The 20,998-nt window shown below is 42.3% G+C and overlaps 1 protein-coding gene across 4 annotated transcripts in view; it reads left to right on the top strand.

Moving 5' to 3' along the window:
- The window catches only part of PARD3 (par-3 family cell polarity regulator), a 671,910-nt gene that overhangs the window by 210,015 nt on the left and 440,897 nt on the right, over nt 1-20,998 (top strand). The window lies entirely within an intron of this gene.

Raw genomic sequence — 20,998 nt, 5'->3', positions numbered from 1 at the left:
TCCGGTTGGCAAATCTGTTAATTTTCGTCACAACTTGAGTTGCGCCGTGCATATGCCTTTTGTTTTAAAGAAAGGAAGCTGCTTGGCTTCTTCTGAATGTATTTCTTGCCCAAAGGCAATACAGTATTATGGATCTGTTTGGGCACATTAGCTGTTCTGATTCATGTTATGGGCTGCAAGACCCTGGGTGAACTACTGAATCTTTGAAACTGACATGTTGGGGAATAAGTGCAACTCAAAAGCCATGCTCACTTACCAGGTATGCCTCGTGCATGCCTGCATTTTATTGCATACAGTTAAGTTTAATTTGGGATTGATGTTGCATTCGACTCTTGTAAAAATTGAATTTACACAATAAATCTTATTTTGATGTCACACTGCAGAACCTCTAATATATGTTCTCTGAGAGTTGGCAGTTTCTCTCTCTAGTAGAGTTGCCAGGTCCCTCTTCACCACCAGTGAGAGGTTTTTGGGGTGGAGCCTGAGGAGGGCGGGGTTTGGAGAGGGGAGGGACTTCAATGCCATAGACTCCAAATGCCAAAGTGGCCATTTTCTCCAGGCTAACTGATCTCCATCGGCTGGAGATCAGTTGTAATAGCAGATCTCCTGCCACCACTTTGAGGTTATTTACAAAAATAAAAAGGGTGGAACTATAATTGCCAATTTGGGATTGCTACAATACTATAGTTGCCAACTTGTGATTGCTACAATATTGTAGCAGCCACTTTGAGGTTGGCAACCCTACTCTCTAGTGCGAAAGTCATAAGGGTAAACAAGGTAAAAATGCTATAGGAACAGTATGGCAGGCAATCTACTGTTCCTCTGCTTCTGCCCTTGAGTCCAGTTTTGTCTCCCTCTCACTAGGAGGATCAGGTTCTGATTTCATTCACAGAAACCAATATGTAGAAGTATCCAATGTATGGAGTTTGGGCATAAATTCCACTTTTCTGTACTGTTCATGTACAATTTATGTTTAGAAATATTTGCCCCAGGTGATCCTATTCAAAGGGTCTTGTTTGGTGATATTGCAAAGAAGCGTGAAAGGTGGGTTTTTTCCTCCCCCTTTGTTGAATAGAGGCTGCAATCAAAACGTTGGACTGACATACCTGCCAATGGGCAAAATCAACTACTGCTGTACACGTGCCTTTTCCTTTTTTTACAAAAAAAATTATTAAGAGAAAATGAGAATATAACAATAAAAGAAAATGGAAATACAACATTACTAAAATACTTATAATACAAATGCTTGAAAAGAAACTAAAACCGTGCTGATAATATAACTAAAATACCCATAACAGTGAACCAAGCAATTATCTTTGTCTAAAATCCACATGATTATTATTACATTACTCCCTCTATGCGATTTACACATTGGAGTGTTTTTAACAATTGGAAATTGTTAAATTCCAGCGAGCGTCCAGCTCTTCCGTATTTTTGTAGTTATTATTATGCCTTTTCCATTGTGGTCCCCACCTTGTGGAATGGCCTACCCAAGGAAGTCAGGAAGGCTCTTACTCTCCTGGCTTTCCACAAACTATGCAAAACTGAATTATTCAAGAGGGATTTTTCTATGCAGGCAATAGACTTGCACTGAACGAAATGATTCACAAAGTTACTTAGAAAAATTAAAATCGAAGGTGAGTGACACAATCAGTGATATAAACCTGGAGTCAGAATTGTGATTTGCCCTGGCTGAATACACCACACAGTTTTCAAGAATAGTTCAGTCTGTTAAATATCAGTATGCTCATAGATTTGATCAAAGTTGATCAGTACTTGGTCTGCAACTGTGCCCTTTTGTACAAATAAACTGGACTGCTTTTGTATTGCTACTAAAAAAATCTACATTTCTCAATAGCTAACGGACTACCCTTCACCAGTGTTATAAATAAAAACATTCGTGTGACCAGCACACACATGGATTTCTGATCATGTGGCCCTCTACTGGAAAAACTTGGACCCCCCCCCCCCCCGCAGCCTAGGTTCTAACAAGCCACTTGTGACGATGGAATATAATTATATACAAAACGGATTGTGCTTAAATTACTTGTGGAATTTTATACCGTTAAAAATATTTAGTTACTGCCCTGGGAATTCAACAAAGAATGCATAGACACCTGCTTTTATTACAAATAGTGTGAGATGATTTTGAACAGCTATTCTAAATTGAATAGCTGAATGGGTGCGATGGAAGGTAAGGATTTGCACTTGGGACAAACACTGAAATGTTAGCCGTAGCCCCCTTTCTGGCCATGCGGGTCTGGGAGAAGTAGTGGCGGTAGCAGAGCAGTATTTTTTTCTGGTTCAGAGGGGATCATTTAGTTAGTTGGAAAGTGGGGCGGCACGAGGGTTGCCAGGTCCCTCTTTGCCACCGGCAGGAGGTTTTAGAGATGGAGCCTGAGGAGGGCGTGGTTTGGGGATGGGAGGGACCTCAATGCCTTGGAGTTCAATTGCCAAAGTGGCCATTTTCCCCAGGTGAACTGATCTCTATTGGCTGGAGATCAGTTGTAATAGCAGGAGATCTCCAGGAGGTTGGCAACCCTAGGTGGCACAGATGTGTTAGATGGGAGAGAAGAGAAGGGAATGGAGGGAGGCCACGGAAAGCTGCCTGTCGGGATTGGGCCGGTGATCTTGTTTTTAAAGAAAAGTCATTTGCAAACATGTTGGATCTGAATCTTTCAGTAACTTGAAAGGCCTCACTGGGAAATTTGAGATGAAATACCTTAACCGAAGCAGGTTTTCAATATGATGTACATTAGGACTAAACAGAAACAAGCACCCTTTGAAGTTAGGGCACAGAAATAACAATAAAACCACCCATGATTTATTATTAGACTCTAATGAGTTTTCTGCTGTATGTGGCATAAATATTAGATTCCCAGTCTGAGATCAGGGATTTTTAAAAAGCCTTTTGATATGCAGGTAAATTTTTAAAGATGCTTTCTGAAAATCTGCTGCAGTTAAGGTAATAAAAGAGGTGGCGGAGCAGCGAGTGCTTTCTTCCGCTGTGGTTTCCTGTCCTGATCTCTCTTTTTGGGCTGAAGAGCATCAGGCTTTGTAGCTGCTAGAGAAACATCCCCCAAATCTCATCATTTTCGGAATGCTTATCAGTCACAGGGTCAGCTGTGACACCCATCCTGAATACCGGGCTGCTTCATTCTGCCTTTGCTTCCTGCATTGGAAGGAATTGCAATTCTTGCATATTTGTAGCTGTTCATGGTAGAGCTTGACCAGATCCATCAAGCTCTTGGTCTCAAGCACTGGCAAGTACCTGTGGTAGACAGACGGGCGGCAAGAAGGCAGGTCACTGGCAGACGGTCTGGCGGGGCATTACTTCTGCAAGTCTGTGCACTAAAACAACTTTCTAAAGTGAACTTGTTTGAACAGCTGAGTTGGGTTTCAGGGGTGCTTTGAAGAAAACCTTTTAAAACGCTGCCACTAGAGATAATTGCATGAGTTCCTTTCCTCTTTTTCAAGCTTCCTGCCCAGCAGCATGCAGGCTTGCTCACTCTTTGGTTGGACATCTGCCTGAACCAAGTTCAGCTTTTGGAACCATGTGTGTGATCATTTTCTGCCATCCTTTGCAAACCTTTCTTTCTTTCTTTCTTTCTTTCTTTCTTTCTTTCTTTCTTTCTTTCTTTCTTTCTTTCTTTCTTTCTTTCTTTCTTTCTTTCTTTCTTTCTTTCTTTCTTTCTTTCTTTCTTTCTTTCTTTCTTTCTTTCTTTCTTTCTTTCTTTCTTTCTTTCTTGCAATGCAATATCGTAATTCTCATAGCTTTCAACTCTTGCATTCTGCTTCTCTCTGTATTTCTTTCATGTTACATGTTCCCCATATACATATCTCGTCTTGCCAGCAAACCTTTGCCAGGTCACACCCCTTCAGGTATTTGAAGAGTGGGCTCATGTCACAGGTCTGTTACAAATAAATCAGAAATCGGTAGGGTGAAGCGAAGTGGGGGTGGGTGGGGGGACAGGAAGGAATTGAAACAGATGTGCAAGTTGGAATCAGATGAGGTTGTGGAACTGCCACGATGTGTAGGGTTGCCAGGTCCCTCTTTGCCACTGGCGGGAGGTTTTTGGTGTGGAGCCTGAGGAGGACGGGATTTGGGGAGGGGAGGGACTTCAATGCCATAGGGTCCAATTGCCAAAGCGGCCATTTTCTCCACGTGAACTGATCTCTGTCGGCTGGAGATCAGTTGTCATAGCGGGAGATCTCCAGCTAGTTCCTGGAAGTTGGCAATCCTAACGATGTGGGAGCAACAAGCTAGGTGTGCTTTTGCTGAACAGATTTGTAAGCTGCAGGTTGGAAACAAAAACTAGAAAGTTGTAGTGGTTAACCAGGCCCTGTTTCCTAATTTGTGTGAGAGCAAGATAAGGGTCTATTGAGATGGTGAGCCGAGGAAGTGCACAGATTGCAAGGGAACACCCAGCCCAGTTCTCGTTAATGTCCTGCCAGGAAATTAGCGACCTGTTGCTTACGCTGCAATCTGAGAGCATTTCGGGGCAATCCACCCAAGTTTATTTTTCTAACATTGAAATCTCTGATGTTGCTCGATTCCCAAATTTCAGAGCAAGGACATCTCTTGTATTATACATGGGTAGACAATAATTACCAAGTTGCTAGGATAGTGGAATGTGTATGCCAGCCCACTGAGGCATCCTCCTTGATGAGGAATATTTTTTATCGATTGATTGATATTAAGCTCACAATGAGTGCAGTCCTGAAGGGGTAGATCTGTGGTGGTCGGGAGCGGCGGAGCCATGCCACCTCCTCAAACTTTTGGGCTGATGCAGAGGGAAAAAAGGGGTTTATCAAATAAAAATACTGAAAAAGCAGGAAATGTCCCATTGAACAAAGGGAGGCTGCGCCACCAAAAAAGGTAGCCCCGTCCCAGTTGAAGGGGGCATTCCTGGGGTGAACAGGGTTAGGAAGATGCCCAAAGGAAGCTGCCCTCTACTGGCTTTGCTTAAGGTTGTCAGGTCCCTCTTGGCCACCGGCGGGAGGTTTTTGGGGTGGAGCCTGAGGAGGGCAGGGTTTGGGGAGGGGAGGGACTTCAGTGCCATAGAGTCCAATTGCCAAAGCGGCCATTTTCTCCAGATGAACTGGAGGAGATCTCCAGCCAGTACCTGGAGGTTGGCAACCCTAGCTTGGCTGCACTTTTGGTGGCTCCTGGATGGCTGTGTATTTGTCCCCATGATGGCATAGATGCCATGATAAGGTGGCACCTACACCGGCATAGGGTCACGCTGGCTCCTAAGGAGCTCCCCCCCCTTCAGGAATGGGCTGTTTGGCTCCTTGACGTGAGTTCACTTTTCCCTCACAGAAATCTGGAAAATGACTTTCATTTATGTGTAAAAGTTGGACTTAAGAAGCTCCATTTGGCAGAATGGGGTATATTTTATACATTCAGGGCTCTTAACGAGTTTCTTGTTCAAGGGTTTCTATTAATATTTGTGCAGATAAATCAGATAATTATTTCTATCTCTCCAGAAGTAATTCCTGAGAAAAGCCAAGGTGCTGCTTGAAGGAACAAGGACTGTGTAATTCGATGATGTGTGATGTAGCTCTGTAGCATTATCTCCCGTATTTACAGGGGTAGAACAATTTTAATGAACAAATGATCTCCAATGAGGCAGGTAATTTAAAAGCGATATAAAACGCCGCAAAATATGACTCGTTGAGTGGGGGGGAATTTACCCCCCAAAAATAGTCGCCTCCTTTGAAACTATTCCATCAGTGTATTCCACTCTTCCTCACCATTTTTAATTACCAGGGATGTTTTCATTAAAACAGGATCTTTAAGGTATTATCCATTCCTGCTGTTTATTTCCCATTTTAAATTCTAATCCTTTGTGACAGCATAATAATTTCCACAGCAACCAGTCTCATGCAATAAGACATTATCTTGTACCGTGACTTTCTCACAAGCTGCTTCAGAAATATTTTAATACCTAGATAATAAGGTTACTGAGGTTTGTGTGTGTTTGCATGTGTGTGCGCACACACGTATAGGTGAATAAATAGGAATGGCAGTGGAACTGAGAGGCATGAGTAAAGGCCAAAAGGCACTGACATTCCCAATAGACTGGGAATCGATGATGAATAAAAATACCGGAAGGTTCTTGTAGATAGCGGTGGTTGCAAAGAAGATGGTTCTGCATGGGTGATAATGAGACTTAACCAACAGTACCGAAGGAGGTCAGCACTTCGCTGGCAGGAGGCAATTGGAGAAGACCCAAAAGAGAAAAACAAGAGGAAGCCTTGGACCAAATCCCCAGATAGTTCTAAATATGTAAACAGGATTAGGGTAAATGGAAAATAAGCTAGAGAAGAGAGACTTTTCAACACAAACATCCTGCTTTCATGTGAAAGGACATAGCATACTTGTTCGTTTTCTTTCCCTAAACATGCTCAGCCCAGCAGGAAGATGGCTTTATGCTTTATATACCTGTCAGAATTTGGGCTATCCCAGCTTCTTCATGCGATAACTTGTTCCAATTGAAGTTGGATATTCTGTCTAAGAGCTCTGTTACTTTGGGCATGACAGCCACTTAATGATGATGATGATGATGAAATTGTGATCCTTGGCAGTGTCTCTTCTTGAGCTGCAGTCCATGAACGATAATGATACATTTGAAGTGGTAAAGGGTATAGGGATAGTGGGTTACGTTTGGAAACGATGAGCTAGCCAGATCTCGGAAGACACAGCTTATGTACAGAACTGGTGTGCTACGCTCCAGGATAAGCTAAAGAAGAAGAGCTGGTTTTTATATGCTGACTTTCTCTACCACTTAGCTTGGCTATAGAAGAGGTGACACCAACCCCCAGGTCCAAGCCTTTGTTCACGGGAAAGCATCAATCACAGGAAAGTGTCCAGATCATGTGAAGTGATGGTATCACTTTACTCTGCTCTGGTTAGACCTCACCTAAAGTATTGTGTTCAGTTTTGGGCACCACGATTTAAGAAGTAGATAAGCTGGAACATGTCCAGAGGAGGGCAACAAAGATGGCGAGGGGTCTGGAGACCAAGTCCTATGAGGAAAGATTGAAGGAGCTGGGTATGTTTAGCCTGAAAAGGAGAAGACTGAGAGGGGATATGATAGCCATGTTCAAATACTTGAAGGGCTGTCATATAGAGGAGGGTGCCGAGTTGTTTGCTGTTGCCTCAGAAGGTCGGACCAGAACCAATGGGTTAAAATTAAATCAGAAGAATTTCCATCTAGACATTAGGAAGAATTTTCTAACAGAGTCGTTCCTCTGTGGAACAGGATTCCTTGGGGCATGGTAAGCTCTCCTTCCCTGGAGGTTTTTAAGCAGAGGCTAGATGGCCATCTATCAGCAATGCTGATTCTATGAACTTGGGCAGTTCATGAGAGGGAGGGCATCTTGGCCATCTTCTGGGCATGGAGTAGGGGTCACTGGGGATGTGGGGGGAGTTTGTTGTGAGTTTTCTGCATTGTGCACGGGGTTGGACTAGATGACAGTGGTGGTCCCTTCCAATTCTATGAGCCTATGATTCTATTAATCTTTAAGCACAGGAGCCAAGCCCTTCTAAAGTCCATCACCTACAACTCTGGTGTTGGATGGTTTCTGAATATTTTTTGTGCAGCCAGACTGCCATCTTTTTGTGATACGTGGGTGAAAGAGAAATTGCCAGCCTTGGTCATGAGTATGCAAATGTGCTTTATGTAGGCAATAATTTATGCTTTTAATTGGTCTAAGGGAAGGAAAACATCTCTGGTTCATTTCCCGACAGTTGTTTGGGTGAAGTCTTCTTCCTGCATTTTTTCACTCCAAAGCCAGCCAATGCTACATTTAAATATATAGATCTGTAAGAAGATCCAAATGATTTATAATTGAGCTATAATCATGGTGGGAAAAGTAATCTTAATGCAAATGTGCTGTTGGGGGGAGTCAGAAAATTATGAAGTCAAAACTTCACCCCTTAGATTAAGCCCATAAATTTCCATGAATGCACTAGAAGAATGTTTATTGATGGCGAGAAAAGAGCATTTAAATCTTATTTCAGAGTTCAACATGCTGCCTATTAGTGAGATGTGGACACCCAGAGCTCTTGGTAATAAGCCTCTACACACTTTCTGCCCTTATGCAAAACTTGAGGAAAACCAGACCTACCATTGAATATATTGTTTGTCCGTTCAACAAAAGGGAGTTCAATTCAGAATATTTTTCATAATAAAGATAAGTGTTGACAGTGTAATGATCCATTTGGCACGGAGAGATAAAAATCTTGAATGGTTTTTAATAAAAAATAAGCAAGTGTAGCATGCTTTGAATTCAATATGAAATGTAAACTATGTGCTGAAACCGAATTGTTGCCTTGGACAAAGGACTCCAAGCCGTTCCAGCTGTATTCCCCCTCCTCACCTGGAAGTGATGGAGGAGCCTAGCTAAAAAGCTGATGCCTGCTAAGACAGGAAAGAGATTGGGGCAGGATACAGTGCTGCAATGTAGGGATCCAAATAATTTCCTGGGAAGTCTTTCATGGGAAGTGCCTAGCTACATCTTGGCGAGAATATTGTACTGCCTTTTCTTGGCAATGTTAGCAATTGATATTGGCCACTGGAAGGAACTTTATCAGTCGTTTGTAAAAGCAAACACGATTTTCATGCCTCAGCCATGTAATTTTCTGTGATCCATTGTAGTCTAGTGAATGTTTAAGAGTAGAGTTGTCAGGAAGGCTCCTCATAACTTCTATCATTCTACAGAATGTGCAAAACAAAATGTTTTTATAAAGTACAACTCTAGTACAGTGGTACAGCTCTCGAGATCACTTTTATAAGAGATAGGATTGTAGTCTATATTTCTCCTTTTTATTGCATTGTCTTCTACCTTTGTAACCCAGTTTCTCCTTTATGGTATATCATTCCTTAGACAGAGTTTTGTTCATATACCGTTTTCTAGTTCTGTAATCCTAGCCTGTAAACCAGCATGGTGTAGTGGTTAAGAGCGGTGGTTAGGAGCGGTGGACTCTAATCTGGAGAATCGGGTTTGATTCCCCACTCCTACACATGAAGCCAGTTGGGTGACTTTGGGCTAGTCACAGTTCTCTTAGAGCTATCTCAGCCCCATCTACCTCACAGGTGGTTCTTCTTCTTCTCCTCCTCCTCCTCCTCCTCCTCCTCCTGCTGCTGCTGCTGCTGCTGCTGCTGCTGCTGCACTCTTTATTACCGGAGGACTTTGCTGTATGAATTGTTTTGTATTTTTGTATTCACCTTGAGTTCCAGTAAGAAAGCTGCGCTATAATATGAAATAAATAAGTAGTTATCAATTCTCTCAATGTGATCAAAAGGCGGTTGGGTATCTTTGAGCTGCTTTGAATGACCCTTGAGATGTGTGTATTGGGCATGATAGTTGGTGCTCTGATTGAATCCAGGGTTGATTGCTGCAGTGCATTCCATGTGAGGCTTTGAAGACTGTTTAGAAGCCTCACCGGGCTCAAAATGGAACCAGGAACGGGGCTTTTCTAGTGGTGGTGCTCTGTCTTTGAAATGATCTTTGGTCCAGGTGTTCAGCTGAGTATTATTCTTGCCCGATTTACCACATATTTTTACCACTCTGTATTTATCGGGTAGTGGTTTTGTGAGCTGTCCTGGTTTTGTGTTTCTTAGGCTGATTTATTTTTGCTTGTGCCTGGGTTTTTTATTAGATTTTTCTGCTGGGTTGCCCCCCCCCCCCACACACACACACACATTGGTGTTAGGTATCGTATCGTATCCTGGGTGGTGCTTTAGGAGAGTTACTGTTTAACTCTGTTGTTATCCTCCTTCAGTAGTTCTCTGGAGAGGCAATTCAATTTAAACAAACAATTGAGAGAAAGGAGCAAGAGTCCAGTGAACTTCCTTAAAGACTAACACAATTTCTGTTAGGTTATGTGCTTTCGTGAGGCACCGCTCACTTCCTCAGATAATTGAGAGAGATACACCCCAAGTCTCAGCTCAGTTACATATTTTATTGACTATTTTTTCTTGCTGTGGCAGATTCCCCATTTTGTGTAATGTCGTCTTCCACCAGCAGGTGAAGACTTTACTGTTTCATTTGGCATTCCCTTCCTTTTTACCTGCTTTGGTTAATTGTTGTTCTAATTGTTCTTTATATATTTGTATCTTGAAAGTTGATTTTAATGTTTTTAATCACTTGCTGCCTTATTTGGGTGGAAAGTCAATATAAAAAAAATATTTTGAATAAACAAACCATCCATCCAGTCCCAGATCTGAGCCTTGATATAAATTTGAGTTCCAGAGATCATACAAGTTGCTGTGGCAAAGAGCTGTGACCTACCAGTTCCTGTGTTACATTTGTCACAGAATTGGATGGCTCCTGAGGGAAAAGATGGCCCCAAGAAACACCAATTTAGTGTATGGACCAGCCCCACAGATGACACTAAAACAGACAGCAGCTGGTGCTGTCTAGTCCCTTCTCAGGACTGTGAATGCGCTAATCAAAAGAAAGTGGGGTGATCGGACCACAGTATCCTTTGAGGTGCTGAAGAGGGAATGACCATCTTTCCTACAACTAGGGGGGTCTCATTCGCTGCCAAAATGTCATTGCAGTTCTGGCATTAGCCGTGTGCAGAATTGCAGTGAAGGATCCGCACGTCGGTCCACATGCCCCAAAGACGTCGGTCCACATGCCCCACTTGTCACAAAAGGAAAAAAAATGCAACAAATCTGTTCGTATAAAAATAGGATTGATGGTGTTTGGAACCCTTATTGGATTGGTATGTACAAATGATGGTAATTGTGCTACATTTGACTTGCGTAGTACCGCCCCAAGTTAACAGAACATGGCAAGGATGTTCTGTTCATGCAGTAGTTACTGATGAGAATGCTGGAGACTTTCCCTTATTCCTTAGCAAACAAGAAGAGGGCAATCCTGAAGGGGGTAGATCCGTGACAGCGAAGGGGGGGAGGGAAAGCATTTTTGAAAATACAAAAAAGGAAAAAATGGGGGAAATGCCCCATAGAAAACAGTGGGGCTGCACCACCAAAAAGACCACCGTCACTCAAGGGGGTGTTCCTGGGGCGAAAGGGCTGTAGAAGCTGCCTAAAGTTAGCTCCACCCGCAGTAACGCCCCCCACCCACCCCAGCAGCAGGGGCCGGCGGCGCTTGAACGCTGGCGTGTTTGCCCTCACGCCGGATAGATGCTACCTTATTCCTAAAGGGGGGGGTAGTGCTCCAAAGGAGCATTGCTCCCCCCCCTTCAGGAATGGACTGCCTGTTCTTCATATTTAGCTTGTGCTGGTGAATTAATACAGGAAAGATTAATGCCATGGTGGGGAGGTGACAGGAACAAATTGCCTAGTTGAGAATGGGAGTTGGCCACAGAGCGTTCTTGGAAGTGGGGATAGTTTGGAGTAGTATTGGGATAGTGGGAATATAGAAAAAGATGAGGTTTGTGTATGGACTTTGGAAATTGTGTCCCTATGACATAGCTGAACTGATGAGATATCTCAGCTCTTTGGGGTAGTTGAAAATGTTCTGCCATAGTTATTTGTAATGTTCATGTAGAGTCCTGCACTGCCACTATAAGACGGTATTCAGTTTATCATTCATATTATAATCTGGGTTAAAGATACAATTATTTTTTCCCGTAAATCTGAAAAAACAGCAATTAAGGGGTTGGAGAACCTGCCCTACTAAAAAAGCCTGAACCACACGGGCTTTTAAAATAGACGACTAATGGAATTCATTATAGTATGGAAGCATCTGGCAGCCACTGCATGAGTTTGATCAGGTTGTATTCTTTATATTTAAATTTCTTACGTTCTTAACTTTTGGACATGGCCCAAACACTGTTCAGTCTCATTTGAAACCAAAATTAAAAACCTTAACCTTGCCTTTGCCGTGACCTTTCGTCTTTGAATTGCTTTGGAAAAGTTCTTCCATAGGTGGTAATAAAAAACCAAAGGGTATTTCTTGTGTTGTGTTTACATTTGGAATCAATCTTGACAGTTGATTAAAATAAGCTTAAATTAATAGGTATTGCATAGCGGACCAAAGCTAATTTAGGCTAATGTCAGGGAAAAAAAGTATTATCTGCTCCTTTATTATGGTGAGGTGTTGAAATAATGAGCAGAACAGAAGGGAATCAAAAACTATTTGAAGCTTCTCATCTCTGTCAGTAGATGAGTATTTCTAATTGCATTTCCCTGGCTTTTGCATGCAAATTAAACTGAGCAGCATACACTATGTAAAATTAGTGGCTATATTTTACAAATCCCATTTTCCTTGAGCGCTTTAATATGTCGCAAATATTGGTTTGTATGTTTAACTGATTCGGATACTTCTACGCACTTGATTCAAATTAAACCCTTAAATTTTAAAGTTGTTCTGTACGTGTTTGGTGCCTTTTTAAAAAATAAAATACTGTAAACTTTGACGGTGTCTGCATTTGGGAAGCCTGCAGTGTCCGTTATTTTCTTGGCATTTAAGGCCTGCAGCACCAACCTCATGACAAATGAGACAATAGGTTAGGCTTAATACATCTTTATTTGAACGATATATCTTTCTGTGCTACACCCTCCTCTCTAATAACCCAGCGTCTGGATTCCTGGCCATGGAACATCAGGGCTGTGGCTGCCAATCCCCGTGTCAGGAGTCAAACACAGAACCTTCTGTGTGACCTGCGTTTTGTGGGTCAGACACATTTTTGAACTGAAAACCATTGACCTGCCGAGAGCTTTTTCAGACTTGCACATTTTGCCGCATGGAGGAGAGGTGGAAGAGCCATCAAGGGCGCCCTGTGCATTCCCTTTTAAAGAGGGGTGGGATTTTATACTCCTGGCTTCCCAGTAATATAACATCTTTTGCATCTGGTGAAGGCTGTGTTTTCATTTGTGGCAAGGGAGCCAAATATATTTTCTCTTCATTATGTGGTGCACATCTCTCGATCTGATTTTCTAAAGCAGTTTGTTTATTTTGTTCTATTTCTCTTTTCTAAATTAAACATGACACATGCGATTGGTAGCGCGTAATATGGTAAATTCTTCCATGTGTCTGTCCAAAACCTCAGACCAGGTGATGTTTTTTGAAAACAAAAACTGTATGTTCACTACAAATTCCCTTCGATTAGTTCAAAATGACACAGTAACAAGAGGAGCGATTATGTTTCATGTATTGCATAAGGGGGAATTCATTTTAGAAACATTTCAAACTTGATATCATTATGTTTTAATGTGTCAACTCAACTAGCTTTCAGGCCGTGCCTGTCTTCACCTAGAATTCCCAACTGGGGTCTGTGTGTATCTGAATGGCTGCTTTCCAAGTGCACCTTCCTAAATGTTTCCAGGCAAACAATAAGAGGATTGGTGTCTCTGTATATCTCTTTTTCTTCTTTGCTTTTGCTTGTCTCCAAGTAGGAACCTACCCAAACCACCTGAGCCAGGATCCAAGGAAACGGACAACTAATTATAGTTGTAGAGAGACTGACTGGCCAAACGTCATCCAGTGAGCTTCATGGTAGATTAAGGATTCAGATTTGGATCTCCCAGATCCTAGTCAGACACCATTATACCACAATAGCTCCCTCGCTGCATGTGGCCTAATGGTTAGAGTGTTGGACTAGAATCTGGAAGACCTAGGTTTGAATACCTTGTCTACCATGAAGCTTGCTGATGGATCTTTGGCTAGTCTCTTCTCAGCCTAGCTTACCTCACACGGTTGATGCGCGAACATAAGAACATAAGAAAGGCAATGCTGGATCAGACCAAGGCCCATCAAGTCCAGCAGTCTGTTCACACAGTGGCCAACCAGGTGCCTCTGGGAAGCCCACAAACAAGACGGCTGCAGAAGCATTATCTTGTCTGTGCTCCACAGCATCTAATATAATAGGCATGCTCCTCTGATCCAGGAGAGAATAGGTATGCATCATGACTAGTATCCATTTTGACTAGTAGCCATGAATACCCCTTAGGACAAAATGGAGGAGGACTGAAAATGGAAGAGGAGGAGAGAACCATGTGTGCCACCTTGAATTCCTTGAAAGAAGGGCAAGGCCAAGCAGGATAAAAATGTAATAATAGCTCTGTGCCTCCAAAAGTTCCTTTCAAGTTAGTTTCTCAAATTGATGTCCTTATGTACAAAACTTACACCCCAAGTCATGTAGCATGCACTGAGATTCCCTCCCACACTGTCCTCTAGTTGATATGACATTATTGCTAGTTTTTTAAATTGTAGCTGGAAAAGATGAGGAACATGCCAGTTGTGGTTAAACTAGAGAGAGGAGAAAGTTGCAGCTGGAACTGAAGGGAGAGAGGCAAAGAAAAGCAGAAGCAGATTTAATTGGAGAGGTGGGATCCTTCTCAGGTCAACAGGAATTTGTAACCACACAAACTTTTCTTCTCCATGTTACCAAAAGCTGGTATTTTTTCTTTTCTTTTTGCAGTTCAGTACAACCAGAGAATACCTTCTGTTGGTATTTTTTACAGAGGGATGTTCAGCACCTTGAGTGCCTGCCTGAGCAACACAACAAATATGGTAGCTACTGGCAGAATAATATCTAAAATGGCAGTGTGCTGACTCGATCATAGCACATGCATATGAAGGAAATGTATCCCATACCACCTGTAATTTTATGTTACCTAGTGGGGAGGGGCACAAGAGAGGCTACTTGGTGGAAGGCTTATTTTTTTAACAAGACCTCTCTAGTAATTGTTTTCCAGAATTGTACAATGTGTGTAGAATCATAGAGTTGGAGGGGGCCATACAGGCCACCTAGTCCAACTCCCTGCTCAATGCAGGATCAGCCTAGAGCATCCCTGTCAAGTGATTGTCCATCCTCTGCTTAAAAGGGGGAGTTCACCACCTCCCTAGGTAGCTGATTCTACTGTTGAACAACTCTTAAATAAGGTAAAGGTCCCCTGTGCAAGCACCAGGTCATTCCTGACTGATGGGCTGATGTCACATCCCGACATTTACTAGGCAGACTTTGTTTATGGGGTGGTTTGCCAGTGCCTTCCCCAGTCATCTTCCCTTTACCCCCAGCAAGCTGGGTACTCATTTTACCGACCTCGGAAGGATGGAAGGCTGAGTCAACCTTGAGCTGGCTACCTGAAATCAACTTTTGTCGGGATCGAACTCAGGTTGTGAGCAGAGCTTGGACTGCAGTACTGCAGCTTACCACTCTGCACCACTGGGCTCCTTCACAACTCTTACTGTAACAAAAAACAAAAACAAAACACCTTATATCGAGCTGGTACTTTTCCTCCTGCAACTTAAACCCATTATTGCAAGTCTTATCCATTGCTGCCAACAGGAACAGCTCCCTGCCCTCCTCTAAGTGACAGCCCTTCAAATACTTAAAGAGAGCAATCATGTCCCCCCTCAACCTCCTCTTCTCCAGACTAACCATTCCCAACTCCCTCAGCTTTTCCTCATAGGGCTTGGTCTCCAGGCCCCTGATAATTCTCGTTGATAGTAGATTGGTTGTGTCTTGCTGCTATAACTCCAGTATAATTTATGACTGTGCTTGGAAACCCCCAACATCCCTTTCTCCATTTATTCTTTTGTTTGACCGGAAGTCAGACTGGTGCTATGTTGTTTTTGTGAGCTGTGGAAGAAGAGTTGGTTTTTATACCCTGATTTTCTCTACCTTTTAAGAAGACTCAAACTGTTTTACAGTTGCCTTCCCTTCCTCTCCCCACAAGAGACACCACGTGAGGTAGGTGGGGCTAAGAGAGTCTGGAGAGAACTGTGACCAGCCCAAGGTCACCCACCAGGCTTCATGTGCAGGATTGATGAAACCAACCCTGTTCAGCAGAATAGAGTGCTGATCATGTGGAAGAGTGGGGGGAATCAAACCCAATTCTCCAGATTAGAGTCCACCGCTCCTAACCACTACACCACACTGGAAGACCAGTTCATACATTACCACATCAGTTGACTCACCTATCCGTGTTGGAATTTCTCTTGTCATATTTGGCATGAGAAGTAGACTGCCCCACAATCGATGAAGTTTGGATCAGGCCCAATTTTACCGTGTAAGTGAGAATCTCTTGCAGATGGGTAGAGAGGGGAAAACTACCCTTTAGAAAGTATGAATAAACCATTTTCCCCTCAATATGTAAAAGTTGCTCTGAGCCATTTAGGGACAAATGAAACAGCTTTTAAAATTCATTTTCACTGACAGAACGCATGCTTTTCTTCCTATTAGATGCCTGATGGGTAGTTGTTTTGAAAGATAATTATGAAAAAGATAGATTTGATATGAAATTTTGATGGGGGAGCTAGGCAGTATAATGGCTAATTGTTTATTAGATGTACTAAGTGCATTTTTTGTAAGCATTCATCTCCGCTTTTTGCATTAATGCATATATCTTTGTTCCTGACGCAGTTGCACGCTTATTTAGGATTTCTCTTAGGTACCATTGTTTGCCATTTTAATTTTACGTTTATGGGAAGCAAGGCACACTGGTTGCACCATCTGAGTTCCTGCCGAATTTCCTGTTTCAAGCCCATTGGAATGCTAGCTGCCTTGAAATGGGTTTTTAATGAACCATATAAGAATGTGAAGTGCAGAGAATGATTAAGTATTTGGGGCCATTAAAGTCAGTTCAATTGTCAGAAAGCTTACAAATTGATTTTATAGTCATCTCCAAACAATAATCGGTTACTGTCTTTATATATTTAGTCTTAAATTTCATATTGCTTCTATAATCCTTTTATACACCATTTCTTTTCAGGTATAATAAAGTTAGATTATGCACAGATTCTAATTATAGTTCTTGCTGTTAGATTAAATCTGTTTTCTCAAATGAGGGAACTACATTTATTGCTCATTTGATGCTACATGAACTTTCCATTGTAACATGTTGGGCTGGGTCTGTAGGTTGTTTTGGAAAGAGATATGTGGAATATAGCCTTTGGCATATTTCATTATCCTCGAAATAGATAAGATGGACTTTGGCCTGTGTTTGGGTATGGGTGTCTGAGAGAGGAAGATTATTCATATATTCACTGCAAAGCTTAAACCATTTTAAAACCTTCTTAATTGACATAATCTAGGTAGTTGTCAGTCTGTAGGTTTCCAATACATTTCCCCCCACCAAGCTCACAAAATCACAATACATTTTGGGGAATGTTGTGATTGTCATACCAATTTACAGTTGTGATGTGTGTCTGGCCCCACTGGTCCATGCTTCGGTTATCTCAAGGCTAGAGTACTGTAACATGCTCTGCATGGGGCTGCCCTTGAAGATGATCTGGAAACTGAAGCTGCTACAAATGTGACAGCATGTTTGCTGTTTGGGGCTAGCTGGTGGAACCTTGTCACTCCTATTTTAAGGTCCCTTCACTGGCTGCCAATTAGTTTCTGGGTTCAATTCAAGCCCTTCACGACTTATGGCCCACGTAGTTGAAGGACCACCTCTCCCTGCATGTTCCTGTGCGGCAGCTTCATTATTCCCAGCAACATTTCTTGTTAATACCCCTCTTGTCTAAGACATGTTGCACAGGAATCTGGCCCTGAGCTTTCCCAGTGGCCCACCCCATGCTTCTGGAACAGCCTCCCACAAGAGTTCAGGGGGGTCTCCTACCCTCCTGGCATTCCAGCGAGGCTGCGAAACGGTAGTTTCCGAGGGCACTGGGAGCAGCCTGAGCCCTGGGCAAAGGGGAAATAGCTTGCTGATGGGGGCATAAGGTGTTTTTAGATTGTTTTTTAATGTCTTATAACTGCTCTTTTAATTGCTTGTTTTATCAAATTGCTTTTGTATTGTTGTTACTCACCTTGGGTTCAGAGACGCCCAGGAGCAATATAAATATTTTATATAAATAATGTCGATACCCCAACTGAAAAGGGGGGTGTTCATTACTATAATGTGTATTTTTTTTCCATTGTGCTTTCGGATAGAATAAATGTCTAGTCTGATTTTCTTTTGTTTAGCTGAAAGATAATTAGACCAGAGACTTTGAATGCCAGTAATCTTCAAAGTGTGTGGCATAACTTTTAAAAAATTTATCTTTTTGTGTGTGATGTATAGTCATCATTCATGCAGAGATACTTTAAAAAGAATCAAAGTGGTCTCAACTCTGGGTTCTACAGCATTCAAAATCTATAGGGTACAATTAGAGAGCTTCTTCTGGCTAAATAGGTTGGCAGCCGATTGAGTTTCTGAAACAAATATGTAGCAGGACCTGTCTAATTCATAAGCAGCGTCATTAGTTTTTCCATGAGGATCAAGATCTGGAGACTTGTTTAAATAACAGAAATATAAGTGTTTCAGTCCAGCCTGTACAAGTTTGGAGTTCTGCAGCCAGTCTATGGCAAGTCACCAAATGTGTCTGTCTCTCTCTCAAGCTGATGCCTTTAATAACCCCTCAATCCACTATCTAATATGACTGCTGCAGTTTGTGTCATGGTAGGTCTGCCCAGGCAAGCCTGATCTCGTCAGATCTCAGAAGCTAAGCAGGGTCAGCCCTGGTTAGTATTTGGATGGAAGACCACCAAGGAATACCAGGGTTGCTGTGCAGAGGAAGGCACTGGCAAATCACCTCTGTTAGTCTCTTGCCATGAAAACCCCAAAAGAGGTCGCCATAAGTCGGCTGCGACTTGACGGCACTTTACACACACACACAGGTCTGTGTCTGGATACAAGGGCACACCGTCTGCTTACACACCAAAGGCAAAACCGTGTGTCCTTTTAGCTAGGCCATTAAAGCCTTCTTCTGTAGACCCACCTACTAGGATTGCCAACCTCCAGGTGGTGGCTGGCGATCTCCCGCTATTACAGCGGATCTCCAGATGACAGAGATCAGTTCACCTGGAGAAAATGGCTGCTTTGGCCATTGGACTCTATGACATTGAAGTCCCTCCCCTCCCCAAACCCCTCCCTCCTCAGGCTCCGCCCCAAAAACCTCCCTTTGGTGGCATAGAGGGACCTGGCAACCCTACTCCAGTGTGAAGCATTGTGTTTGAGGTAATGTGAGTGTATGACAGATCTTTTTCTGGCATGTCTACAGTGGGCCTAGTCATGTAAGCAGTCTTCTATTGGTGATCATGCAATTGTGATCTGTTATGGCCGCTGTGTAGCACTGCGATTCAGCAGGTGAGATTCTGCTTTCCAGACAGTAGCCAGTTCCTCTTCTGTCTAAAGGATACAAGAGGAGTGAGGCCCTTAGACAAAATATGGATACTCCTGTTATCTCTTTACATAGTTTTTGCCCTGGATCTTCCCAATGGTTGCGTTGTAACCAAATCAATCCTTGCTAACACAGTATTGTCCATGCTGCTCTCAAACAGTATCGACCAGTCTTTAAAGTATTCAAATTCAAGCATGAGCTTTTTTTTTTTTTTAAGACTGAATTTTGGAATGATCTTAATGTCTTCGAGTAGCCAGATACGAACCTTGAGTTCTCCTCACCTTCACTGAGTGTGTGCTAGCAGCACCAATAGGGATTTCAATATGGGAAGCAGCTTAGATCTCAGTCTTGTAGATTTCCATGAAATAGTGTACTGTGTTATGCTTTTTACATTCTGAATTTCCAGGTCTGTTTTCTTCAGTCCCCGAAAGTGCTCTGACGTTCACAAATAGCATTAGTTCTCCCCCTTCCCACTTATGCGATAATTTCGACAGGAGTGATTCTTGCTTCATCCTTCTCTGTGTTCCACTTAGGTGACCAAAAGCCTGAAAGCTGTTCTCCTCTACCATCAAATTTTATTAGTTCAGTGTGGTTGCTTCTGCTGATGTAGTCATGGTCATGGAGAAATTCATGCTGTGAGACGCCACAGGGAGGTTTTAGAATTCCTGGGTTGTCACACGTTTTCTTGTACCTGTGAGCAAAGAATCCCAGAAGCCTGATTCATTCGTGTCAGCAGGAGACATCTGACAATTTAATGACTATCCCAAGATGAAAACAAGAAGTTTGGTTTTCATGGCACATTTCCTCTTGGGAAGAGAAACTGACCAAGGATAAGTACAGAGAAGATGAAGAGTTAGTAAAAAGGCTTTCATTTTTGTCTTTTTACTCACCTTAGAAGTTGCATTAGGAGACTTGTATGTATGGAAGGCAAGTATGGCAGCTGAGGTTTAGAAAAAAAACAACGATGTTTGAGTAGCAATGAACTATATAAGTACAGCTCTTTTGAGTCTTTCTGGAAGTATCCCTTCTGCCAGTTTCTGTGGAATGGAGGAATACAATCGAACTCTGATCTGAAGATGATTACTGGAAACATCTGCTTACCCAAAAATTCACTATCTGTAATATGAAAATTCTGTGAAACTATTATTCATTATTATAGTTACTGTCTCTTCCGTAAAATGATACTGTTAAATATTTATGTAGTTATTCAGAAGTCAAATCAGCACATTAAATTATTGGTGTCCTTTACAACAGCCCTGTAAGGGAGGAAAATAATATTATCTCCATTTTGCTTGTGAGAGACTGGAAGTGAGTTGCCTAAGGTTATCAAGTGAGTTTGCAGCAGAGGCAAGATTTGAACTGGTAAGGTCTCATATTACATATTATTTCATCACTTTGCTGTGCCAGTTAAATAACCCCGCTCTGTCAATTTGCATTTTCACTTACCTGCGTGTGTATTAGCATAACTTTTTTTTTGCTTTTTTAATTGTTCAATGTGAAAATACTTTTCAAATAGCAGCAGCATTAAAAATTGGTCTCGGCTCCTCTATTGCATAAAACATACAAGCAGAGGCTAGATGCTGATCCTATGACCTTAGGCAGTTCATGAGAGGGAGGGCATCTTCTGGGCATGGAGTAGAGGTCACTGTGGGTGTGTGGGGGGGAGGTAGTTGTGAGTTTCCTGCATTGTGCAGGGGGTTGGACTAGATGACCCTGGTGGTCCCTTCCAACTCTATGATTCTGTTATTTTAAAAAAGCCATTCCTGGTGTTACTCTCAGGAGTAAATTAGTGTTACAGAATTAACAAACATTAACTTTTTTTTTTTTTGGTGATGCTGGCTGTTTTGGTCCACAGAAACACATCTGCTTTCCTGCCCTGGAAAAGTCTTGTTATTTATAG

Source organism: Euleptes europaea, chromosome 11, assembly GCF_029931775.1.
Source record: "Euleptes europaea isolate rEulEur1 chromosome 11, rEulEur1.hap1, whole genome shotgun sequence".
Taxonomy (NCBI): domain Eukaryota; kingdom Metazoa; phylum Chordata; class Lepidosauria; order Squamata; family Sphaerodactylidae; genus Euleptes; species Euleptes europaea.
The sequence above is the reverse complement of the archived record's forward strand: the minus strand, read 5'-3'. Positions and strand labels throughout refer to the sequence as shown.